At 48.2% G+C, this 20,968-nt stretch overlaps 1 protein-coding gene and 1 pseudogene across 3 annotated transcripts in view; one reads left to right on the top strand and one right to left on the bottom strand.

The window, feature by feature from the left end:
• Positions 1–4,484: 4,484 nt before the first annotated feature.
• Positions 4,485–4,617, bottom strand: LOC115899328 (annotated as a pseudogene).
• Positions 4,618–12,220: 7,603 nt separating this feature from the next.
• VANGL2 (VANGL planar cell polarity protein 2) overlaps positions 12,221–20,968 on the top strand; it is a 28,370-nt gene continuing 19,622 nt past the window's right edge. Inside the window, exons 1-2 of one of the 3 annotated variants that reach the window (XM_030937030.1) lie at positions 12,236–12,526; positions 20,390–20,538. The gene's annotated coding sequence lies outside the window, so the exon portion shown is untranslated. Of the gene's footprint in view, positions 12,527–13,653; positions 13,738–20,389; positions 20,539–20,968 lie in introns of all 3 variants that reach the window. The other 2 variants (XM_030937031.1, XM_010360746.2) reach the window with 2 other exon arrangements.

The raw sequence follows: 20,968 nt of genomic DNA, 5'->3' as shown, positions 1-20,968 counted from the left end.
TAATATTATGTGTGAATTTGATCCTGTCATTATGATGTAAGCTGGTTATTTTGCCCATTAATTGGTGCAGTTTCTTCATAGCATCGACGGTCTTGACAACTTGGCGTGTTTTTGCGGTGGCTAGTACCAGTTGTTCCTTTCCATGTTTAGTGCTTCCTTCAGGAGCTCTTGTAAGACAGACCTGGTGATGACAAAATCTCTCAGCATTTGCTTGTCTGTAAAGGATTTTATTTCTCCTTCACTTATGAAGCTTAGTTTGGTGGATATGAAATTCTGGGTTGAAAATTCTTTTAAGACTGTTGAATATTGGCCCCCACTGTCTTCTGGTTTGTATGGTTTCTGCTGAAAGATCTGCTGTAGTCTGATGGGCTTCCCTTTGTGGGTAACCCACACTTCCTCTCTGGCTGCTCTTAACATTTTTTCCTTCATTTCAACCTTTGTGAATCTGACAATTATGTGTCTTGGCTCTTCTCGAGGAGTATCTTTGTGGTGTTCTCTGTATTTCCTGAATTTGAATGTTGGCCTGCCTTGCTAGGTTGGGGAAGTTCTCCTGGATAATATCCTGAAGAGTTTTTTCCAACTCGATTCCATTCTCCCTGTCACTTTCAGGTACACCAATCAAACTTAGATTTGTTTTTTCACAGAGTCCCATATTTCTTGGAGGCTTTGTTCTTTTTTTTTTTTTTTTTTTTTTTTTTTTTTTTTTTTTTTTTTTTTTTGAGATAGAGTCTCGCTCTGTCATCCAGGCTGGAGTGCAGTGGCCAGATCTCAGCTCACTGCAAGCTCCGCCTCCCGGGTTTATGCCATTCTCCTGCCTCAGCCTCCCGAGTAGCTGGGACTACAGGCCCCCGCCACCTTGCCCGGCTAGTTTTTTGTATTTTTTTAGTAGATACCGTGTTAGCCAGGATGGTCTCGATCTCCTGACCTTGTGATCCACCCGTCTCGGCCTCCTAAAGTGCTGGAATTACAGGCTTGAGCCACCGCGCCTGGCCTTGTTCATTTCTTTTTACTGTTTTTTCTCTATTGTTGTCTTCTCACTTTATTTCATTAATTTGATCTTCAATCACTGATACCCTTTCTTCCACTTGATCAAATTGGCTGCTGAAGCTTGTGCATGCATCGTAAAGTTCTCATACCATTGTTTTCAGCTCTATCAGGTCATTTAAGGTCTTCTCTGCATTGTTTATTCTAGTTAGCCTTTCGCCTAACCTTTTTTCAAGGTTTTCAACTTCCTTGCAATGGGTTAGAATATGCTCCCTTAGCTTGGAGAAGTTTGTTATTACCGACCTTCTGAGGCCTGCTTCTGTCAAGTCATCAAAGTCATTCTCCATTCAGCTTTGTTCCATTGCTGGTGAGGAGCTGCGATCCTTTGGAGGAGAAGAATCACTCTTGTTTTTAGAATTTTCATCTTTTCTGTTCTGGTTTCTCCCCATCTTTGTGGTTTTATCTACCTCTGGTCTTTGATATTGGTGACCTAAAAATGGGGTTTTGATGTGGATGTCCTTTTTGTTGATGTTGATGCTATTCCTTTCTGTTTTTAGTTTTCCTTCTAACATTCAGATCCATCAGCTGCTGGTCTGATGGATTTTGCTGGAGGTCCACTCCAGACCCTGTTTGCCTGGGTATCACTTGCAGAGGCTGCAGAACAGCAAATATTGCAGAACAGAAAATATTGCTGCCTGATCCTTCCTCTGGAAGCTTTGTCCCAGAGGGGCACCTGTCTGTATGAGGTGCCTGTCAGCCCCTACTGGGAGGTGTCTCCCCATTAGGCTGCACAGGGATCAGGGACCCACTTGAGGATGCAGTCTGTCTGTTCTCAGAGCTCAAACGCTGTGCTGGGAGAATCACTGCTCTCTTCAGAGCTGTCACACAGGGACATTTAAGTCTGCAGAAGTTTCTGCTGCCTATTGTTCAGGTATGCCCTGCCTACACAGGTGGAGTCTATAGAGGCAGTAGGCCTTGTTGAGCTGTGTTGGGCTCTGCCCAGTTTGAACTTCCAGGCTACTTTGTTTACCTACTCCAGTCTCAGCAATGGTGGACACCCCTCCCCCCACCAGGCTGCTGCCTTGCAGGTTGATCTCAGACTGCTGCGCTAGCAGTCAGCAAGACTCTGTGGGCATGGGACCTGCTGAGTCAGGCATGGCGGAGAATCTCTTGGTCTGCTGGTTGCTAAGACCATGGGAAAAGCACAGTATTTGGGTGAGAGTGTACCGTTTTTCCAGGTACAGTCTGTCACGGCTTCCCTTGGCTAGGAAAGGGAAATCCCCCAACTCCTTGCACTTCCCGGGTGAGGCAACGCCCTGCCCTGCTTTGGCTTGCCTTCCATGGGCTGCCCTCACAGTACAACCAGTCCCAATGAGATGAACCAGGTACCTAAGTTGGAAATGCAGAAATCTCCCGTCTTCTTTGTCAATCATGCTGGGAGCTGCAAACTGGAGCTGTTCCTACTTGGCCATCTTGGAATGGACTCCAACTTTTTAAAATTTCTTTGAGCAATATTTTATAGTTTTCAGTGCATCAGACTTGCACATCTTTGGCAGGATTTGTCCCTCAGTATTTTACATTTTTTGGTGTCGCTGTAAATGGTGTTTTAAATTTAATCTTTTGAGTGTTCATTGTTAGTGTTGTGGGTTGAATTGACCCTTCCTTCCAAGAGATATATTGAAGTTCTAACCCCTGGTACCTGTGACTCTGAGTTTGTTTGTAAATAGAGGTCTTTGCAGATGCAATTCATTAAGATGAGGTAATGGAGTAAGATGGACCCTTAATCCAATATGGTTGGTGTCCTTTAAGAAGAGGGAAATTTGGACATAGACACACAGGGAGGGAAGATGATGCAGAGATCCAGAGAGAGAATCCAGCCAAATGACAATGGAGGCAGAGAACGGAGTGATGAATTTACAAACCAAGGAATGCCCTGGATTGTCAGAAAACACCAGGAGCTGGAGGAAGCGAGGAAGGACTCTCCCCTAGTTCCTTCAGAGAAAGCATAGCCCTACCAACACCTTAATGTCAGATTTCTATCCCCTATCACCTTGTTAATGAGTGTTTATCATTCTGAAGTTCTGGTATCATTTCAAGTCCTCTCCTCTAGTTACTTTGAAATACACATAATATTGTTGCTAAGTATAGTCACCCTAGTCTGCTATCAAACATTAGAACTTATCTCTTCTGTCTAACTATATGCTTGTGCCCATAATCAACCTGTCTTCATCCTTTCCTTCCCCTCCACCCTTTCCAGTCTCTGGTATTATATTTGGAGATTTTCTAGATATCTTTCTATTATTGATATTTACTTTAATACCACTGTAGCCAGGGAATATATTTTATATAATCTGATTCTTTTAAAATTGATCACTACTTATTTTATGGCTACCTTGGTAAATGTTCCAGTGAAATGTTATTGAAAAAAATTTGGCTGTTGGATGGAATGTTCAATAATCAATTCAGTCAAATTAATTGATACTGTTGGTCAAATCTTTTATATCTTTACGGATTTTCTATTTGTTCTATAAATTATTAAGATATGGATATTGATATTACTGATTATCATTGTGGATTTGTCAATTTATCCTTGTAGTTCTATTGGTTTTTGCTTCACGTATATATACATACACATACACACATATATATACACACACAAACATATATACATACACAGAGAGAGAGAGAGAGAGAGATAAAGAGAGAGTCCTACTCTGTCACCCAGGCTGGAGTGCAGTGCCACAGTCATGGCTTACTGCAGACTTCACCTCCCCAGGCTCAGGTGATCCTCCCATCTCAGCCTCCCAGGTAGCTGGGACTACAGGTGTGAGCCACCATGCCCAGCTAATTTTTTGTATTTGTATTTGTATTTTTTTTTTCTGAAATGGAGTCTCACTCTGTCGCCCAGGCTGGAGTGCAGTGGCATGATCTCAGCTCACCACAACCTCTGCCTACTGGATTCAAGCGATTCTCATGTCTCAGACTCTACCTCCTGAGTAGCTGGGACTACAGGTACACGCCACCAAGCCTGTTTAATTTTTGTATTTTTAGTAGATATGGGGTCTCACCATATTGCCCAGGCTGGTCTTGCACTGCTGGGCTCAAGTGATCAACCTACCTTGGCCTCCCAAAAGTGACTAGCCCAGCTTTTTTTTTTTTTTTTCAAATTCAGTCTTCGTAAAGAGTGTCAAAAATTGTCAATGCTGACTGTGTTACAAGTCATCACAGTGGGCTATTGGGAAAAGTTTTCTTTTTTTTTTTCTTTTTTTTTTTTTTGAGACGGAGTCTTGCTCTGTCGCCCAGGCTGGAGTGCAGTGGCCGGATCTCAGCTCACTGCAAGCTCCGCCTCCCGGGTTCACGCCATTCTCCTGCCTCAGCCTCCCGAGTAGCTGGGACTACAGGCGCCCGCCAGGTCGCCCGGCTAGTTTTTTGTATTTTTAGTAGAGATGGGGTTTCAGCATGTTAGCCAGGATGGTCTTGATCTCCTGACCTCGGGATCCGCCCGTCTCGGCCTCCCAAAGTGCTGGGATTACAGGCTTGAGCCACCGCGCCCGGCGGGAAAAGTTTTCAATTAGCAATAGTCGTGCCTCAGATAAACCTCATTGGCTATGATACTTGCCATTGTGCAAAGCTGCTTCATGTACTTTGAATATCTGTTATTGGGTACATAAATGTTTAGCGTTATTATGTCTCCTTGATGAATTGACCTCTTTATCATTATGAAATGATCCTTTTTTATCCCTGGCAATATTCTTTGCTCTGAAATCTACATTATTATTAGTAGTATAGCCATTCCAACTTTATTTTGATTAGCATTAGCATGGTACATTTTTTCTATCCCTTTAGCTTTAACCTATTTATGTCTATATTTAAAAGGATTTCTTTTAGGCAGTTAGATATCGCTCTTATAATCTAATCTGACAAATCATGCTTTTATAATCTAATCTGACAAATTATACCTTTTTTTTTTTTGAAACGGAGTCTCACTCTGTCACCCAGGCTGGAGTGCAGTGGTGCGGTCTAGGCTTACTGCAACCACCACCTCCTGGGTTCAAGTGAGTCTCCTGTCTCAGCATCCCAAGTAGCTGGCATTACAGGTGTACCCCACCACGCCTAATTTTTGTATTTTTAGTAGACACAGGGTTTCACCATGTTGACCAGGCTGGTCTCGAACTCCTAACCTCAACTGATCTGCCCTCCTTGACCTCCCAAAGTGCTGGAATTATATGCATGACCCCACTGCACCTGGCCTTTAATTTTAGTATTTAGACCATTTATGTTTAATGTGATTACTGATATAGCCTGGCTTAAACTTTTGTCTTGTTATTTGTTATCTATTTGTACCATCTGTCCTTTGTTTCTTCTTGCCCCTTTTTCTCAGGAACATAAATAACTGAAATTCAAAATAGTGAATATGGCCGAGCATGGTGGTTCATACCTGTAATACTGATACGTGGGGAGGCCAAAGCAGGTTGATCAGTTGAGATCAGAAGTTGGAGGCCAGCCTGGGCAACGTGGTGAAACCCTGTCTCTCCAAAAAATACAAAAGTTAGCTGGATATTGTTGCAGGTCCCAACTACTCGGGAGACTGAAGTGGGAGGATCACCTGAGCCTGGGGAGATTGAGGCTGCAGTGAGCTGAGATCGTGCCACTGCCCTCCAGCCTGGGCAACAGAGCAAGACCTTGTCTCAAAAAAAAAAAAAAAAAAAAAAAAAAAAAAAAAAAGACAAAAAGTGAATATAGTGGGAGAGATTCAAAGAAAGATTTGGGACTTTACAGAAGAGAGATATTAAGTCAAACTGATGATGTCAGGAATGACTTAAGAAAATATTCAAATTGAACCTTGAAATATTTTGGATATGAGTGATGGTGTAAGGAAGGTGCTCTATATAGAGGCAATAGGATGAACAATGGGATTGGAGGCAGTAAAGCATGTGTTTGGGCTAGGGAATAATAGATTGTTCCCGTGGCCTGAAAAAGAGTGGCAGGAGAGATGTGGAAAGTACTTATGTTATTAACAGCTTCCTACGGATGTCCCTACCCTGATAACCCACAGATACCTGAGATACCTGTCAAATCCCACATATTATCTACTCTTTAAACCTGCTCTCTCAGTAGCCCCTAATTTTATGTATGGTATCACCAGCTTCCTTAATATACATACCAGATAGTCATTCTGAGTCATTTTAAATGCCTCTTTGTTCCTCAACCCTATTCATCCCACCTGCAGGTCATCTCTTCCAAATTTCAGCTTTTTTTTTTTTTTTGAGACGGAGTTTCGCTCCTGTTGCCCAGGCTGGAGTGCAATGGAGTGATCTTGGCTTACTGCAACGTCTGCCTCCCAGGTTCAAGCAAGTCTCCTGCCTCAGCCTCCCAAGTAGCTAGGATTACAGGCATGCACCACCATGCCCAGCTAATTTCGTATTTTTAGTAGAGACAGAGTTTCACCATGTTGGCCAGGTGGTCTCGAACACCTGACCTTGTGATCATCTGCCTTCGCCTCCCAAAGTATTGGGATTACAGGTGTGAGCCATGGTGCCTGGCAACGAACTTTCTTTTCTATCCTTATCTATCCCCACAGCCTTGGAACCAGGCTCAACTCCCCTCCCCCACTCTGCCCCCCAAACTGTTTAATTAGCCTTCTTACTGGTTTTGCTACTTCTAGATTCTTCTCTCTTTAAACTAATGCCACACATACCCCCCTGTATGCCCTGAGATGGATGTGAAGTTCTGTGTGTGTACATGTGTACATTTTTCTGGGGAGTACTTGTAGCTTTCATCAAAGTCTCGAAAGTCCACAAAAGGCTAGGAGTCACTACCCTGTATCTTTATTTCAGATGAAACCATGCTCAGTTAATGTGGTGCAGTTGACAGACTACTGAACAGTAAGTCAGGAGACCTGGGGTTTAGTTCTGGTGCTGCCACTAATTAGCCATATGATTTTGGGCAATGAGGCACTTACTTTGCACCTGTTTCCTCATCTGTAAAATTCAGAGTCTCTTCCAATCTCCAAATGCTATTATTGAGAAATTACCATTCAATTATTATGGAGAAATTACCATACAATGTCATAAATGCTAAAACAAAGGTATGCAGAGCTTTGAGAGCACAAAGGAGGTTCTCTGGGTGTGGGGCCATCTAGCTTTGCTTGGGAAAGTTGGTAAAGAGTTGCAGAGGAGGCTACAGTCGAGTCTTGAAGGATGAACAGAACTTTCCAGGCAGAAAGAAGGAGGAGGGCATTTTAGGCAAAGGAAATTTTGTGAGAAGGCAGAGAAGTAGTAGAGCCTCAGGTTGGCAGAACAACGAGTAGATGGTTATAGCTTGGATATACGTGTGCTGAAAGTTTGGGCTTTAAATGCACAGGGAACACTAGGAGATAAGCCTGCAGAAGGGGAATGAGTTGGGGCCTGAAGTTTCTTATATATGGTGCCAAAAAGTTTTGACTTTATCTTGTAGACAGTGGGAAGCCATGGGTTGTTTTAGGTAAGAGAGTGACAGGCTGATTTCCCTTTCATAAAAATCACATTGGCAACAGGGAGGAAGATGGATTGAAAGAGAATGAGACATGTTTGGAAAAGATAAAGGTCTGAATAAGTCAAGGGGATAGAGGTGGAAGGAAGATAATGTTGTTCCTTTTAAACCTATTACATTTAAGATACCCAAGGAATATCCAAGTTAAAATGTATGGTAGGAAGTCGGAAATTTGAGTCTTATGCTCACAAGTTAGACCTGGATTTAACAGCATTCATAAGTGAGCACTGACTGAAGCCACAGGAGTGAATGACATTGCTTTGGAAAAGCATGTGGAGTGGGGAGTAAGGGGGCCAAAGGCTAAATTCTGGGAAATAACAGTATTTGGAGTCAGGAGTAGAAAACACATTGGAAGGGTGGCTGGGGTTCAAGGAGCTGAGGAGTGAAGGAAGGAAGAGAGATAGTAGTGAAGAATCTACTTTTTTTTTTTGAGACGGAGTTTCACTCTTTTTGCCCAGGCTGGAATGCAATGGTGTGAACTCAGTTCACCGCAATCTCCGCCTCCCGGGTTCAAGCGATTATCTTGCCTCAGCCTCCCGAGTAGCTGGGATTACAGGCACCTGCCACCACGCCCGGCTAATTTTGTATTTTTAGTAGGGACAGGGTTTCTCCATGTGGGTCAGGCTGGTCTCGAATTCTCGACCTCAGGTGATCCACCTGCCTCAGCCTCCCAAAGTGCTAGGATTACAGGCATGAACCACCAGGCCTGGCCTAATAATCTACTCTTTTAAGAGGGTTAGATGAGAAAGAAATGAAAGCGAAGGCTAAAGCAAGAGGAGACTACTGAGTGGAGGAAGGTACTTCATTTTATTATGTCTGCTGGGCAAAGATCAGTGAAGAGGCCGAAGTTAGTTACAGGAGAGATTGGGAATAATGGATGGAGGTGGGAAAGGACAGGATATAACACACACCTGCAGGGCCTGGACCCAGGCAAGGGAGGTAAAGAGTGTTTATTCTTCCCTAGAAGGAGGAAGGAAATCAGAAAGAGTTTAATTCAGTGGTTCTCACATTAGAATCACTGAGGTATCTTAAAAAAGTGCCAATAGCTGGGTCACACCTCAGAAGTTTCTGGTTTAATGAGTCCGGGATGGTCCTGGGCATTGATGTGTTTTCAAAGCTTCCCAGGAGATTAAAATCTGCAGTCAAAGTTCACAACTACTGGTTTAATTGTAGGTAACATTTTAGATTCATGATAATAGGATTGGATTTGAGGAAACTCACACTTAATAAAGGTTTGGTGAATAGGGAGTGATCAAGGTTTCATAGATGAGGAAGGGAGAAAGAGAAGGAAGAAAGAAGGGAAGGCAGCTAATGCTAACTTAGTGTATTTTATGTGCCAGAGATATAGAAATGAATGAGGTGTGGTCCTTCTTAGAGATCAGGATCTCAAATGAGAGACACCTCACCACAAGCCTATGATGTAGTACAGTTCTTGACCAGTTAAGTTTTTTTTGTGTGAGCAGTTTTTTTTTTTTTTTTTTTTTTTTTTTTTACTAAAACTGAGCGGGGGAAACCCCTCACCCTCAGATACCACGTATTTCACAATATAGACTGGGTCTGGAAATCCTTTTGTGAGCATTGAGAGTAGCCTTTCTGGGAAGGTGGGTGCTGGGGAAAGATCTCTATTCCGGGAGATCAACTCATCCCCAGGCTCATCAGCAGGGCTGGAAGTAGATGGTGATTGTGGCCCTGCATGTGGGTACATTACTGTAGTCACCTGTACCTGGGAGGTGGTTAAAATTGCTAATTGCTCACATGGAAACACTTTGATGGCCATTCTGGTAGTGTGAAGCTTCTATGAGTAAGGTACCAAGGATTCCCTTTCTCTGAGCAGCATTGTAAAAAGGCCCTACTTTTCATCAGAGCAGAAAACCTAACTTTTGCTACTGTGGTCTGGGCCTGACCTCCAGGGACAGCTTCAACCACACAGGAAGTAGGTAGGTGCTTCTCTATAGTCTGGACCTTCCCTCAGAGAGAGTCTACTGTCACTTCTTGAGCTCCCTGAATCTTCCCCAGTAGAGTCCAACTCCCAGGGTTCCTGGGAAGCCCCTGATCTGACTCCGCCAGCCCCACCTCCACCTAGTGAGCTGGTGAGGCGTTGAAAGGGCTTTAATGGAGAGCCCTGGCTTTTAGCTAGGGCCCTCCTTCTCTGAGGAAGAGTACTGAAAGAAGTGTCCTAGAGAAGTGTTCTCTCCTAAGAGGAGTGTCCTAGGCACAGAACAGAGAGGGGAAGCTCGATTGGGAATTGACTGTGACACTATGGGTATGTGGAGGGTGTTCCTTCGGTTATTTCATTAGACCCTTTTTATACAAGCAGAAATTGAGGCTTGAAGAAATCAAGAAACTCAACTATGTCTTCAAGGACAGGAGCTGTACAAAATCCAATCTGTTCCATTCTGTTGTCCCTCAGGCTCCTGGCCTCCCTCTGTTATTGTAGATTGACCCCTTTGGGAAAATCTCAGTTGAATGTCATTTCAGTGCTCTCCTTCCTTCTAAAGAATTAAGCTAGGTCCCTTAGACCGTAGGCACATGGGCCTTCTAGTTGGGTCTCTGTTTCCTTACTCCGTGACTTGGGGACGTGTGAAATCCAGATGGGATTCTATCCTGGGGTGAAGGTAGAAGGTAGTACAGAGAATTGCTGAATGGGACAGACCACACCAGTAAAATTTATTCTTGGACTCTGTAATCCGGTGTTTTCATTGCAGAGATGTAACTGAAAGCCCCCAACCTCACCCTCAGAGAAGAAAAAGGAGGGACCAAACTTATTCTAGCCTGATGCCTGATACCTGTTAATTGGGAAGCCTCGTCTGTTAACATCCTGACTTAGGTTTGAAGCTTTCAGTGGGGCCAGACTATGGAATTATCTGTAATTCTGGCATCAGGAGCCCCTTTTCCAGTTCTTCGGGCCCTTCTGAGGTCTGAGAAACAGGCTAGCAGCATGTGAACATAATTCACACTGAATCTGCCTGACAGACGGTGCCATGGCAGCCCTGACTCTGTGTCAAATTACACACTAGCTGCCCAGCACTGGGGTGTGCTCTGGGGCAAGGCTGGGGACACCTACGTCCTCCCTACTTCCCTTAACCCTTTCCCAGCTCTCCTGCCACCCCCTCATACGAGCCCTAGTGCAGCCCGGTGTCTGCACATGATAGGCACAAGGTGAATGAGTGCCTGGACGCATGCAGGGACTTGGGTACATGAAATGATGATTCTGCATATTTCATGTAGTCTTGGTGCTGAGTCACCTGCTTACCCATACTACTGGAGAAGGGGATGAAGAAAGGCAGAGTTTGGGCAAAGGAGAAAGGAAGTGTGTTTTACTGTTCTGCATCTTTGAACAATGCAGCGAAGTTGGCTCTGTCCTCATCTTTGGACAGGTTAGAATGAACTATCAAAAGGGGTGAGATTAGGTCTCAGGAAATAATTTTCATTAGGGAGGAGCAAAAATTCCGAAACAAGTGAGGAACAGAGGCTGGGAGTCTCCTTCTCTGGGATTCCTTAATCACAGGGTTGTTAGAGCAGGTGCCAGGACTGGAAACTGAAGGAGGCTGAGATGTTGAAAAGGCCTTGGCCTGCTTAAGGAGAAGTATGTGAAGATGCTTTCGAAATGATACTACTCTAAGTGGCGGGTTGCTCGCCAATAACACTAATGATAATTGAATACTGCTTTCACTTACTCCAAGGGGAACATGGACTTCCCACAGCCCAGGCTTTTACGGTGTGGGGTCACTCTTGTAGGGTCAGATATAAAAGAACCCTAACTGATTTCTTGGCATACTGGGAGGCAGAAATGCCCCAGACGTGTAGGATATTTTGTGAGACCCTACAATCCCTGTGTGACACCTTCAACTCTAAAGTATCTGAAACTCCTGGGATGCACAGTCTGCCTGCTTGGAGTTGGGGACCCAACAGGCCAAGGCATTTTTCCTCTTGAAGGTTTCCTGGGAGAAGGCCCCCTCTCCTCCGCCATCCAAACTCCCAGGCGCCCGCGTCGTCTCCTCCTCCCCTTCTTCCCCAGGGCAGGGTTCCCTTTGTAATTAATCCCAACACTTAAACCAGAGGGGAGGAAAAACGTGTTAATGAGGGAGCGTCCCAGACTGACTGGGGCGGTCGCTACTCGCAGCTAGAACTCCAAGTAATTAAATTATTTTTGGAAGGAGGGGATATGGTGGTGATGGTGTCAGGGAAATCCCCGTATGCATGGGAAGAGGCGTGCGTCTGTCGCCTCTAATTAAAATCAGGGATGACCCTCCCTTCTCGCACCCCTAGGGGGAAAAAAATTCAGTCTTCCCACTTCCCAGATTCCATTGGATTTTGTGCAGCCGGGTCCGCGGCCCTAAAGGGAATATGGCCAGGCCCGAGGATCTGGGAGTTCCGTCTCCGACAGGAGGGGTCGAGGAGGACAGCCCCAGGAGGGACTGCGGGCTGGGCCAAAGCCAAGAATCGAGGCATTCTCCTGCCCACCGTTCGGGATCCGAGTGTCAGCCCCACCGCGGATTCCCAGAATCGCTGAGGGCCGCCGGGCATCTGAAGGCGCAGGGCTGGGGGAGCGGCGACTCCGGGAAGAGCGGGGCCGCAGACAATGGATGCGGCGGTAGGAGGGGCGGCGGCTGCGGGAACAGCCGGGAGGCGGCACCCGGGAGCTCGCGCTCCCCCGCCCCCTGCACCCCCCACCCTCATCCCCTCCCCCTCCGCCCCCTCCCCCCTCCGCCGCCGGCTCCCGATCTGATTCCTGATCCTTGATTCCTTGATCCTTGGTCCCGCCATGGGAGCCTGAGCGCCCCCTATTCCCCCCTGGCCCCCAGCCCTCGGGGCCTTGAGGGGGAAGAGGCAGCGGTCTGGGACGGAGCAGGGGGTGACCAGACTCAAGAACCCCCCGCCTCAACACCCCCATCGCCCGCGCTGCCTGTCCGGGAGCGCCGAGTTCGGAGCGACCCGAAGCGCTGCGGATACAAAGGCGACGGGCCGAGCGGGGCGCCCGCTGAGCCCACCCGGCAGTTCGCAGCGGCGGGTGAGTGCCGGGCCGCGGGGGCGCGGGCAAAGTTTGAAAAAAAAAAAAAAAAAGAAAAAGAAAAAGAAAGAAAGAGAAAAAAAGAAACGGCAAAGGGGGAAGATCATGCAAGGGGCCAGGGGGTGCCCGACCCCAGAGCGAGCGGGGTGGCTTATGGGGGAAGGGGGGCTGGGCTCCGGGCAACCCCCTTCCGGTGCGCTTCCCCACGGCTCAGCGGAGTACCCCCCCAACTTTGGGGAGGAGAAGGGGCTCGTGGGGGAGGGGGCGGAGCCCAGGCCTGGAGAGCCGGGGACTTTCCTGGGCCCGGGCGGGGGCCTTAATGATCCCAGTGGAGCCGGTTGAAGCCGGAGACTGGGAGCTTGTGTTGGAGGTGGGGGGAGAGGCGTGGAAGGATCGGAGTCTGGAGGTATTGGAAGCCAAGGGTGTTTTGGGGTGCACACACCCCTCAGGAGCGTGGGGAGGGACGGAGGCAGGTATGCATTAAGGGTTTAGAGTGGAGTCTGTGGGGCGGGCTGGGCAGAGTAGATAGGGTGTGTGTACAGCCAGAGGATGGGGCTGGAAGCGGTAGACTGTGTATACGGGCCGAGGGAACAGACGCTGACATCCTTCTCCCCACTCATATTTACCCATTTAGGGGACTGTGGGCTCTGCGTTAGTGAGTTTTGAAGGGTTGGTGGAGGATCCGTGTGCATGATTCTTTGTTTTGGTGTGTGTGCATGCCTTGACGTGCTGCATGTTCCTGCAGGTGGGCCCCTGGTTTGGATGTGTAGGTGTTTTTCTGTGTGCTTGACTGTGTGTGCACCCAAGGAGCGGCTGACCACGCATCTGCTGTGTGTTTGGATATGTGTTTATATGTATACTTAGGGGAAGGCGTGTATGTCTGTGTGTGTGTACTGGGAGAGGGATTCACGGGAAAGAGGTGTGTAGGTACCAAGGAAGGTGGGTGTGTAAAAGCAGAATGGAGTGTATGTGGATAGGTGCATGTGCACCTGTGTACTGGGAAGGGATGTGAGTGAATCTGTGTTCTCTTGTGTGTAACCTGTGTTGATGGGTATCAGTGTGTGTGCCTGCCTTAGCTGGTATGTATGTTTCTGAGTGTGTGTAAGGGGTACCTCTTGTCTCTGCAGGCAGATTTTCCTGGCAAAAGTCCCGAAAGGAAGGCTGTCTGCAGGATTTTGAGACTTCGTGGATGGCCTCGCCTGGATTTAGGGGTAGTACCTTAAGTATCTGAGACCTATGGGTGGGAGAGAATGGGTTGTCTTACGAAGTGCCTGTTTTGGGGGGATGGGTTTTTCTGGAAGAGGGCGTGTGTTGTGGGGAGTAGGGAACAAGGGGTCTGGTTGTAGTCCTAGAGGAATTTGGAAGATTGGCGGGGTCAGGGAGAAGAATAAGAGGAACTTCCTCCCCCATCATCATAGGCTGGGTTCCAGCGCTTGGAGAGGCTACATTCTTATATTCCCAGCCTTAGTTAAAAGCCTCAGGCCACAGTTCTCTTGGAAAGCCGTCTCAGAGTTTGCTGCTTCAGAGCCTTCTAACTCTGCCCTGAGTCTAAGATACTAAAGTTCCTGAGGAGTCTTGGGATTTTGGTGAGGGATGGAAACAAGAGGAGGAAGCATGTCTGGAGGGATGAGACCTGGTAGGGAACAACTTGGGTTCCCTGCCCATGGGGTTGAGAAGGTGGCATAGGGTGTTTCTTCAGGAGTTTTTGCAAGTGAGTCTGTGTGGTTTATCACATAGTTTCCCTTTTCCCTGGTGTGAAGCATGATTGAGATGGAGCTCTGGGTGTGGGGCCAGGACTGACTGACTGTGTCGGGAAAGGGCCAGGTACCCATTGCATTGTACCCATACTCATCATCATGATAGTGTGGTGGGAAGTCGGTGACTATCCAGGAAGTGAATGTCTCTTTCCACCAAGAAGCCACAGCTCCCTTCTCTCCCTGTCCTCTCTTATCCTTTTTCTTTTGGGGTATAGGGAAGAGGTTGCTCACCTCCTTCTTAAGGATACTAGCCTTCCTCCATTGTACACTCTAGCAGTTTTCTTTTGGCTGCCAGTGGCTGGGTTGAGGCACCCAGTTTTAAGAGCTGAGGTGAGATTGCACATGCCCATTAGGGTCTCTGGGCAATTGCAATTGGAATGTTAGAGTCTCTAATGGGCATGTGCAATTGGAATGTTCCCTCTTTAGTCCTCAGGGCTCCCTACCCTCCCTAAGGCCTGGAGATAAGAGTAGTGGGGGTTACAAAATGTTTGAATGAGGAACGGGGCAGAGTAGGAAAAGCCTTTTTTTTTTTTTTTTTAATGGATCATTCCCCCAAACCCAACACCTGTCTGACAGTTAGAGCTCCCAGGGCTAGCAAGGCACTTGCATCTAAGATGGTGTGCCCTGGCCCTCTGGGGTACCTTGTTTGCTCTGTATACACTCATCACATGCATGATATATTATACTGGTGGGGGCTCTTCCAAAGAGGAGGAATTGTGGTTAGATAATAGGAAATGCCATATCTGAAAGTACTTCCAGATTGGGAGTCGGTGGCCACGTTGGCCCCTCCTCACCCATTGTCTTGCTCCTGACTTCTACTTCCTCTAATTCTTCCGGGGCAGGCTTCTCTGGTTTGTTTGCCTCTTCTCCTGATCCTTTTAGGTCTGAGGAAATATCCCCTCTTCCCTGGCCCTAGAGCAGGACAGTCTTTTATCTGCTCATCTGGTTTCCAGGTCCTTCCAGTTAATGGGGAGGGAACTTGGCTAACAGAAGCTTTGGCAGGGAAAAGGAAGAGATCTGATCCCCTCTGAGTTTTAGAGACTCCAGTCTTCTCCTTCCCTCAAGTGTTCCTCACATTGTGAGGCCAGAGAAAGGAGTCAGAGTTGGTTGGAATTAGTACTTAACAGTGGTGTGATCTCGGCAAGTAATAAACCCCATTCCCCAGCCTCTTAGGTGTCTTAAGGCACATCCTCCAAGCCTAGACTGAGCCCCTCCACAAGGAATCCCTGGTCCCCTGCCAAGTGGCTTTCTTCCCTGGTTTGCTTTTAAATTCTGGCTTTGCCACTTTCTAATTCTGTGACATCAGACAAAACTGGTAACTTTTTGAAGCCTCACTTGTAAATTGGAATTAATAATAGGCCCTACTTCTTAGGGTTATGAGGATTAACTGAAATAATAGAGAAAGCACGTTGCACAGTTCCTGGCATATAGTAAATGTTAGCTGGATGGTTTGGATTCTGAGGGATAATCATGGCTAAGGGAGAGAGGTCGGGGTCGGGACAGGAGAAAAAGGCTTTGGTTCTGATCTTCCTCTGTCCGGCCACATTAGGCATTCTCTCCTATCTGCCAGGCGCTGTATGAAGCACAGGGGATGGAAGGGCTAATATAAGACGTTTCCCAGGGGAGACATGCGAAAACATGTTGATTCACTGCAGCCCAGTGAGTGCTGTGTGGATGTGTGTTCAGGAGGCCACTGGAGCATAGAGGAAGAGTGCTTGGCCCTGGGGTGAGGTGCCAGGGAAGATTCCTGGAGGAGATGCCCCCTTAGCTGGATTTAAAAAAAATTAAGGTGAAATTCACATAATAGGAAATAAACCACTTTAAAGTGAACAGTGGCATTTAGTACATTCACAGTGCTGTGCAACAACCACCTCTGTCTAGTCCCCAAACATCTGCACCATCCTGAAAGAAAACCCATACCCATTATGCAGTTGTCCCCATTTCCCCTTACCCCAGCCCCTGGCAGCCACCAGTTTGCATCCTGTCTCTATGGATGTACCTATTCTTGATATTTCATACACATGGAATGATAGAATGCGTGACCTTTTGAATCTGGCTTCCTTCGCTTAGCATAATGTTTTCGAGGTTAATTCACATGGTAGGATGTAGCATGTATTAGTACTTCATTCCCTTTTATAGCTGAATATTATTCCCTTGTGTGATAGACTTTAGCTGGTTAAAGAAAGAGTTAGGCCAACAGGAAGGATCTGAGGAGGGCACTGCTGGTGGAGGCTCAGTGTGAGCAAGAAGGTACACAGGGTGTTTGGTAGTCCTGCACCTTGAAGTATGAAGTAGGGATTTGGCCTCAGTTTCTCTGTCTATAAAACAAAGTTATCATCCCTTTCCTGCTTGTCCTATGGAGTTGGTAGAGTTGGAGGTATTAAGGGAGAAGAGAGGCTAGGGTATTATGGCCTCTTCTTAGGCTCTGGGCTAGGGATGGGACTTTTAAAACTTGCTCTTTCCTCCTCTTTCCTGGGCAGCTCACTCCTGTATGCATCAACCCTCATCCTTGTGGGGAGCCATCTCCCTGTTCACTTGGCATCAACTTCCCCTCTCTCTGAATTGACCTGAAATTTCCCCTTTTACCTTCCAAAGTGGGTAACCCTGTGCATGATGAGATTTTGTCAGCAGAGGTGAAGGAAAGCCTGGGAGTAAGTCCTACTCACACTCTACCCTACGGCGGCCCTCCCCTTCTTGATCCTGTCTCTTGGTGTTGTGGCTTGGGCAGCCCTCTCTCGCCTTCTCTGTTGTGATCTGGCTAGAACTGTGGTAGGCCAGGGAGAATTTTTGCATTCCTTGTCTCTACCCTGCTTGGTACAGAATAGGAGGCAGAGGCCCTTTATGGTGGGGCCCTTTGGAAATGAGGTTTTGCTGTGCTTTGTCAGATGCCCCTGGCAAGGTTGGTAATTACAGACATAACAGCTGGGAACTGGTTTGGGAGAAGCAGGCTTGGAATCAGCAGAGCTGAGGATATCCTAGTAATCAGGGTGGGGCAGGGAAAGGGGAGAGTGGGAAGAAGCTGGGGGCTGGGTAGGGTGGGAGGCTTGGGACCCCCTTCCCCTGCCACTCCACACACAGCTGGGCATAGAGCCTAGAGGAGAGTGGGAGGTGATTGGAACCCAGGTCTGCCTTACTGTAAGTGAGGAAGGAGGAAGGAGAGGAAGAAAGGTGGGGGATGCAAGGGCCGCTGAAGAAAGAAGCAGAGAGGAGGAAGAGGCATTTTGGTTGCTCTCTCAGGCAGTACCTGGATATGGTCTAATTTAGAACAGGGCCAACCCTGCACCTAAAGGTGGTTCCATCTTATTCTGGGGTGTTTCTCCTTACAGTGAGGTTATATGGGAGCAGGAAGTGGAGGGGGTTGGCTGTGGACCCACTAAAGGAGAAAAGGTGGGAACTAACATTTTTTAAAGCATCTATTGTGTGCCAGAATCTGTAATATTCTGTATACATTATTTTGCTGAAAACTCTTAACCTTCTGAAGTAGGCACTATTATTCCCATTTTATAGATAAGGAAACTGAGGTTTGGAAAAGAGGAGCGACTCACGTGAGATTACATAGCTCGTAAAAGACTGTGCCAGGTCTGACGTCAGTGCTCTTCCTTTTTCCCAAAGTCTCTTCACCTTCCCTGACTGTCATTCCAGTTAGGTCTGATTGCTCATTATTGCCTTTAATCTTGCACTTGAGTAATTCCCCCGTTTTCTGAAAAGCAAACATGAGTCCACTGTCAGCCTGAGGAGTAGAGAAGCCTACCCTTGAGGGTAGGAGTCAGAGAACGATCTCGTCTCCAGGAGGAGCACCTTGGTGTCATAAACCTGGGGTGGGGCTGGCATTTCTGCAGAAACTTCTTGCTGGGCCATGATTTTGCAGAGTGGTTGGGGGAAGGGAGTGACTGTAGGTTCTGGCCACCATGGCCCATGGGGTCTTGTTTGTGACTGGGAGGAGCCTGGTCCTTATTGTCTATAGGGTTTTTTCACAGCCCCTAACAATGTCCTAAGTCTCGCTCTGTCGCCCAGGCTGGAGTGCAGTGGCCAGATCTCAGCTCACTGCAAGCTCCGCCTCCCGGGTTTACGCCATTCTCCTGCCTCAGCCTCCCGAGTAGCTGGGACTACAGGCGCCCGCCACCTCGCCCGGCTAGTTTTTTGTATTTTTTAGTAGAGACGGGGTTTCACCGTGTTAGCCAGGATGGTCTCGATCTCCTGACCTCGTGATCCGCCCGTCTCGGCCTCCCAAAGTGCTGGGATTACAGGCTTGAGCCGCCGCGCCCGGCCTAGACCCCTGTTTTCACCAGAGTGTTCTTGGCTCCCTCAGCCTGGTCAGAGACAGAGGGTGTGTTTGTTTGTGGGTCTGGGGAGGGGGTTCTGTATTTATTTATTTATTTTTTTGAGACAGAGTTTGGCTCGTTGCCTAGGCTGTAGTGCAATGGCATGATCTCGGCTCACTACAACCTCTGCCTCCCTGGTTCAAGTGATTCTCCTGCCTCAGCCTCCCAATTAGCTGGGATTACAGGCATGTGCCACCATGCCCAGCCAATTTTGTATTTTTAGTAGAGGTGGGGTTTCACCATGTTGGTCAGGCTGGTCTCGAACTCCTGACCTCAGGTGATCTACCTGCCTCGGCCTCCCAAAGTGCTGGGATGAGCCACTGCGCCTGGCCCAGGGGGTCTGGATTTTTAGGGTAAGTAGGGTTTAGATAGGAACAGGTGCTGAGCTCGAGGTGTGAATGCAGTCACTTAAAAAACAACAGACTGTGAACAAAACATGCATTTTGTCACCTGCTTTACTTCAGGAATGGAGATGGTAGATATAAGGGATGGGGGAGATGAGAATTTTCAGCAAAGAGTGAGAATCTTAGGTAGAGGGGTGGTCAAGATGGTGGAGGCTGGCTGGTACTTGGGCCTTTCAGCTGTCTCTGGTTTTCTAGATAATAACTAGCCAAGTTGCCAGATCCAAGGCTCTGGGCTGAGGCAACAGGAGGTTCTCAGGATGGGGATACCCAGCTCTGCCACCCTCACCCCCAGTCACACTGTATCTCACACTCGGAGGCCCACTCTACTGCCTTCCTACAATTCAGCCTTTCCTGACGGTGTCCCCATGTGTTCTTCCCCTGCACTCCATCCTCACAGCTCAACTCCCCCCGTCCACAGCAAGCCCAAGGTTGGCTAACTTCCCCTTCCCAACTAGCTGCTTTTCACGTCTTTGCACCCCAGGGCAGGGGCCAGGTGAGTAGGCTTTGAAGGTCTTCTGGAGCCAGGGACAGTTGCGGCCTACCTGGAGCAGCAGGCTATGAAGAGGGGGCATTTGTTTTTGGAGTGCACAGGAAGCTGGCTTATGGGTCAGCACAGCTCACCCACCTCTCATTGTCCACCCTCTCCCTGAAGACACCTCAAGCTGCCTGTTTTCCTTCTTGGTTCTTCCACAGCTCACCTGGTGGGCAGGTAGGGGCCAGTTCTCTGCCTAGGTCAAGGGAGGAAGCAGCTCAAATCCCCGTGGTGGAAATTGTGGTGCCTGCCCATTGGTAAAAATTAAATGGAGGATCCAGAAGCCCTGGTTACCTTCCCACCAGCTTAGTGTCCCGTCTTCTCACCGGCCCCTACCTGGGACAGATGCCAGGGGGATTACTCACCTTTTCTCCTGCAGCCTTTCCACCCCCAGTGTTCTCTGCAAGACTGACTGGGAATGGGTCTGGGGAAGGCTAGGGCATGGGGTGCTATGGGACATGTATGTACACACGTGTGTGCTTTCGTGTGCTGTGTTGGGGGGCAGGTACCTCTGGGAGCTGGGATGGGGGTGGGGGTGCTGGAGAGACAGCAGAGCAGGTCTTTACAGAACCTGCCTAGCGAGGGTGGGTGGAGCTGGGTGGGGCAGGCAGGAGTGATTCCAGGTTTCAGAGGGGCAACAGAGTGTGGGTGTATGTGTGTGGAGGGTGGGTGTTTCGCTGTGTCTGTGGATTTAGAGGTCCCCAGCTTCACCCCTGGCCTTAGACTGAGGGAAATTAAGGAAGTAGGTGGAGAGGGGCTTGGCTCTGGCTTCCCCAACTGCTTTTGAATTAGAATGCAAGCTCAGGTATCCTGGCCAGGAGCCTAGTCTGTGGGCCCTTCCCCTGCAGTGCACCCTGCACTGCGGTCTGCTGGTGAGATGCTGCTCTGGAAGCCTAGATGCCTGGATGACCCAAGCACGGCCAGGATCCCACCCCTCCTCTGCCACTCAGCCCAGTGAGGAGAAGGATCCTGCCCCCACCCTGGGGCTATGAGGATGGTGAGCTCATGTCTGGGGCTGTCCTGGGAGAATGCCTGGTTAACAGGGCGGGGGTGGGGCACCTGGTGCCAGTTCCTGGGCTCCCTGCTTTGCCCTTCCCACCCCTCAGCCCACCAAGATCCAGCTGTTCTCTCTGGCCTCCTGGGCAGCACTGTCATCCAAGGACAGCCTTTTTCAGGGTTTAGGAATGCGGGTCGGGACAAAATCTCCACCCCATTTGTGGTCCAGGACTGGAGCTGTTCCTTGCCTACTCTGTACCTTAGTCCTTTTGGCGATAGCAAAGCCCAGCATCTCCGGATGGGTGGCTTGCCCACGGCCCAAGGCTGGATGGGGATGAAGGAACATCACGGTTCTTACAAGTGGTAGAAGGATGAGTGCAGGAACCACCCCTTTTGGGGATAGAGGCTCTTTGGTTCTGGCTGTCTTAGCT

Source organism: Rhinopithecus roxellana, chromosome 8 (genome assembly GCF_007565055.1).
Source record: "Rhinopithecus roxellana isolate Shanxi Qingling chromosome 8, ASM756505v1, whole genome shotgun sequence".
In the NCBI taxonomy this organism is placed as follows: domain Eukaryota; kingdom Metazoa; phylum Chordata; class Mammalia; order Primates; family Cercopithecidae; genus Rhinopithecus; species Rhinopithecus roxellana.
The sequence above is the reverse complement of the archived record's forward strand: the minus strand, read 5'-3'. Positions and strand labels throughout refer to the sequence as shown.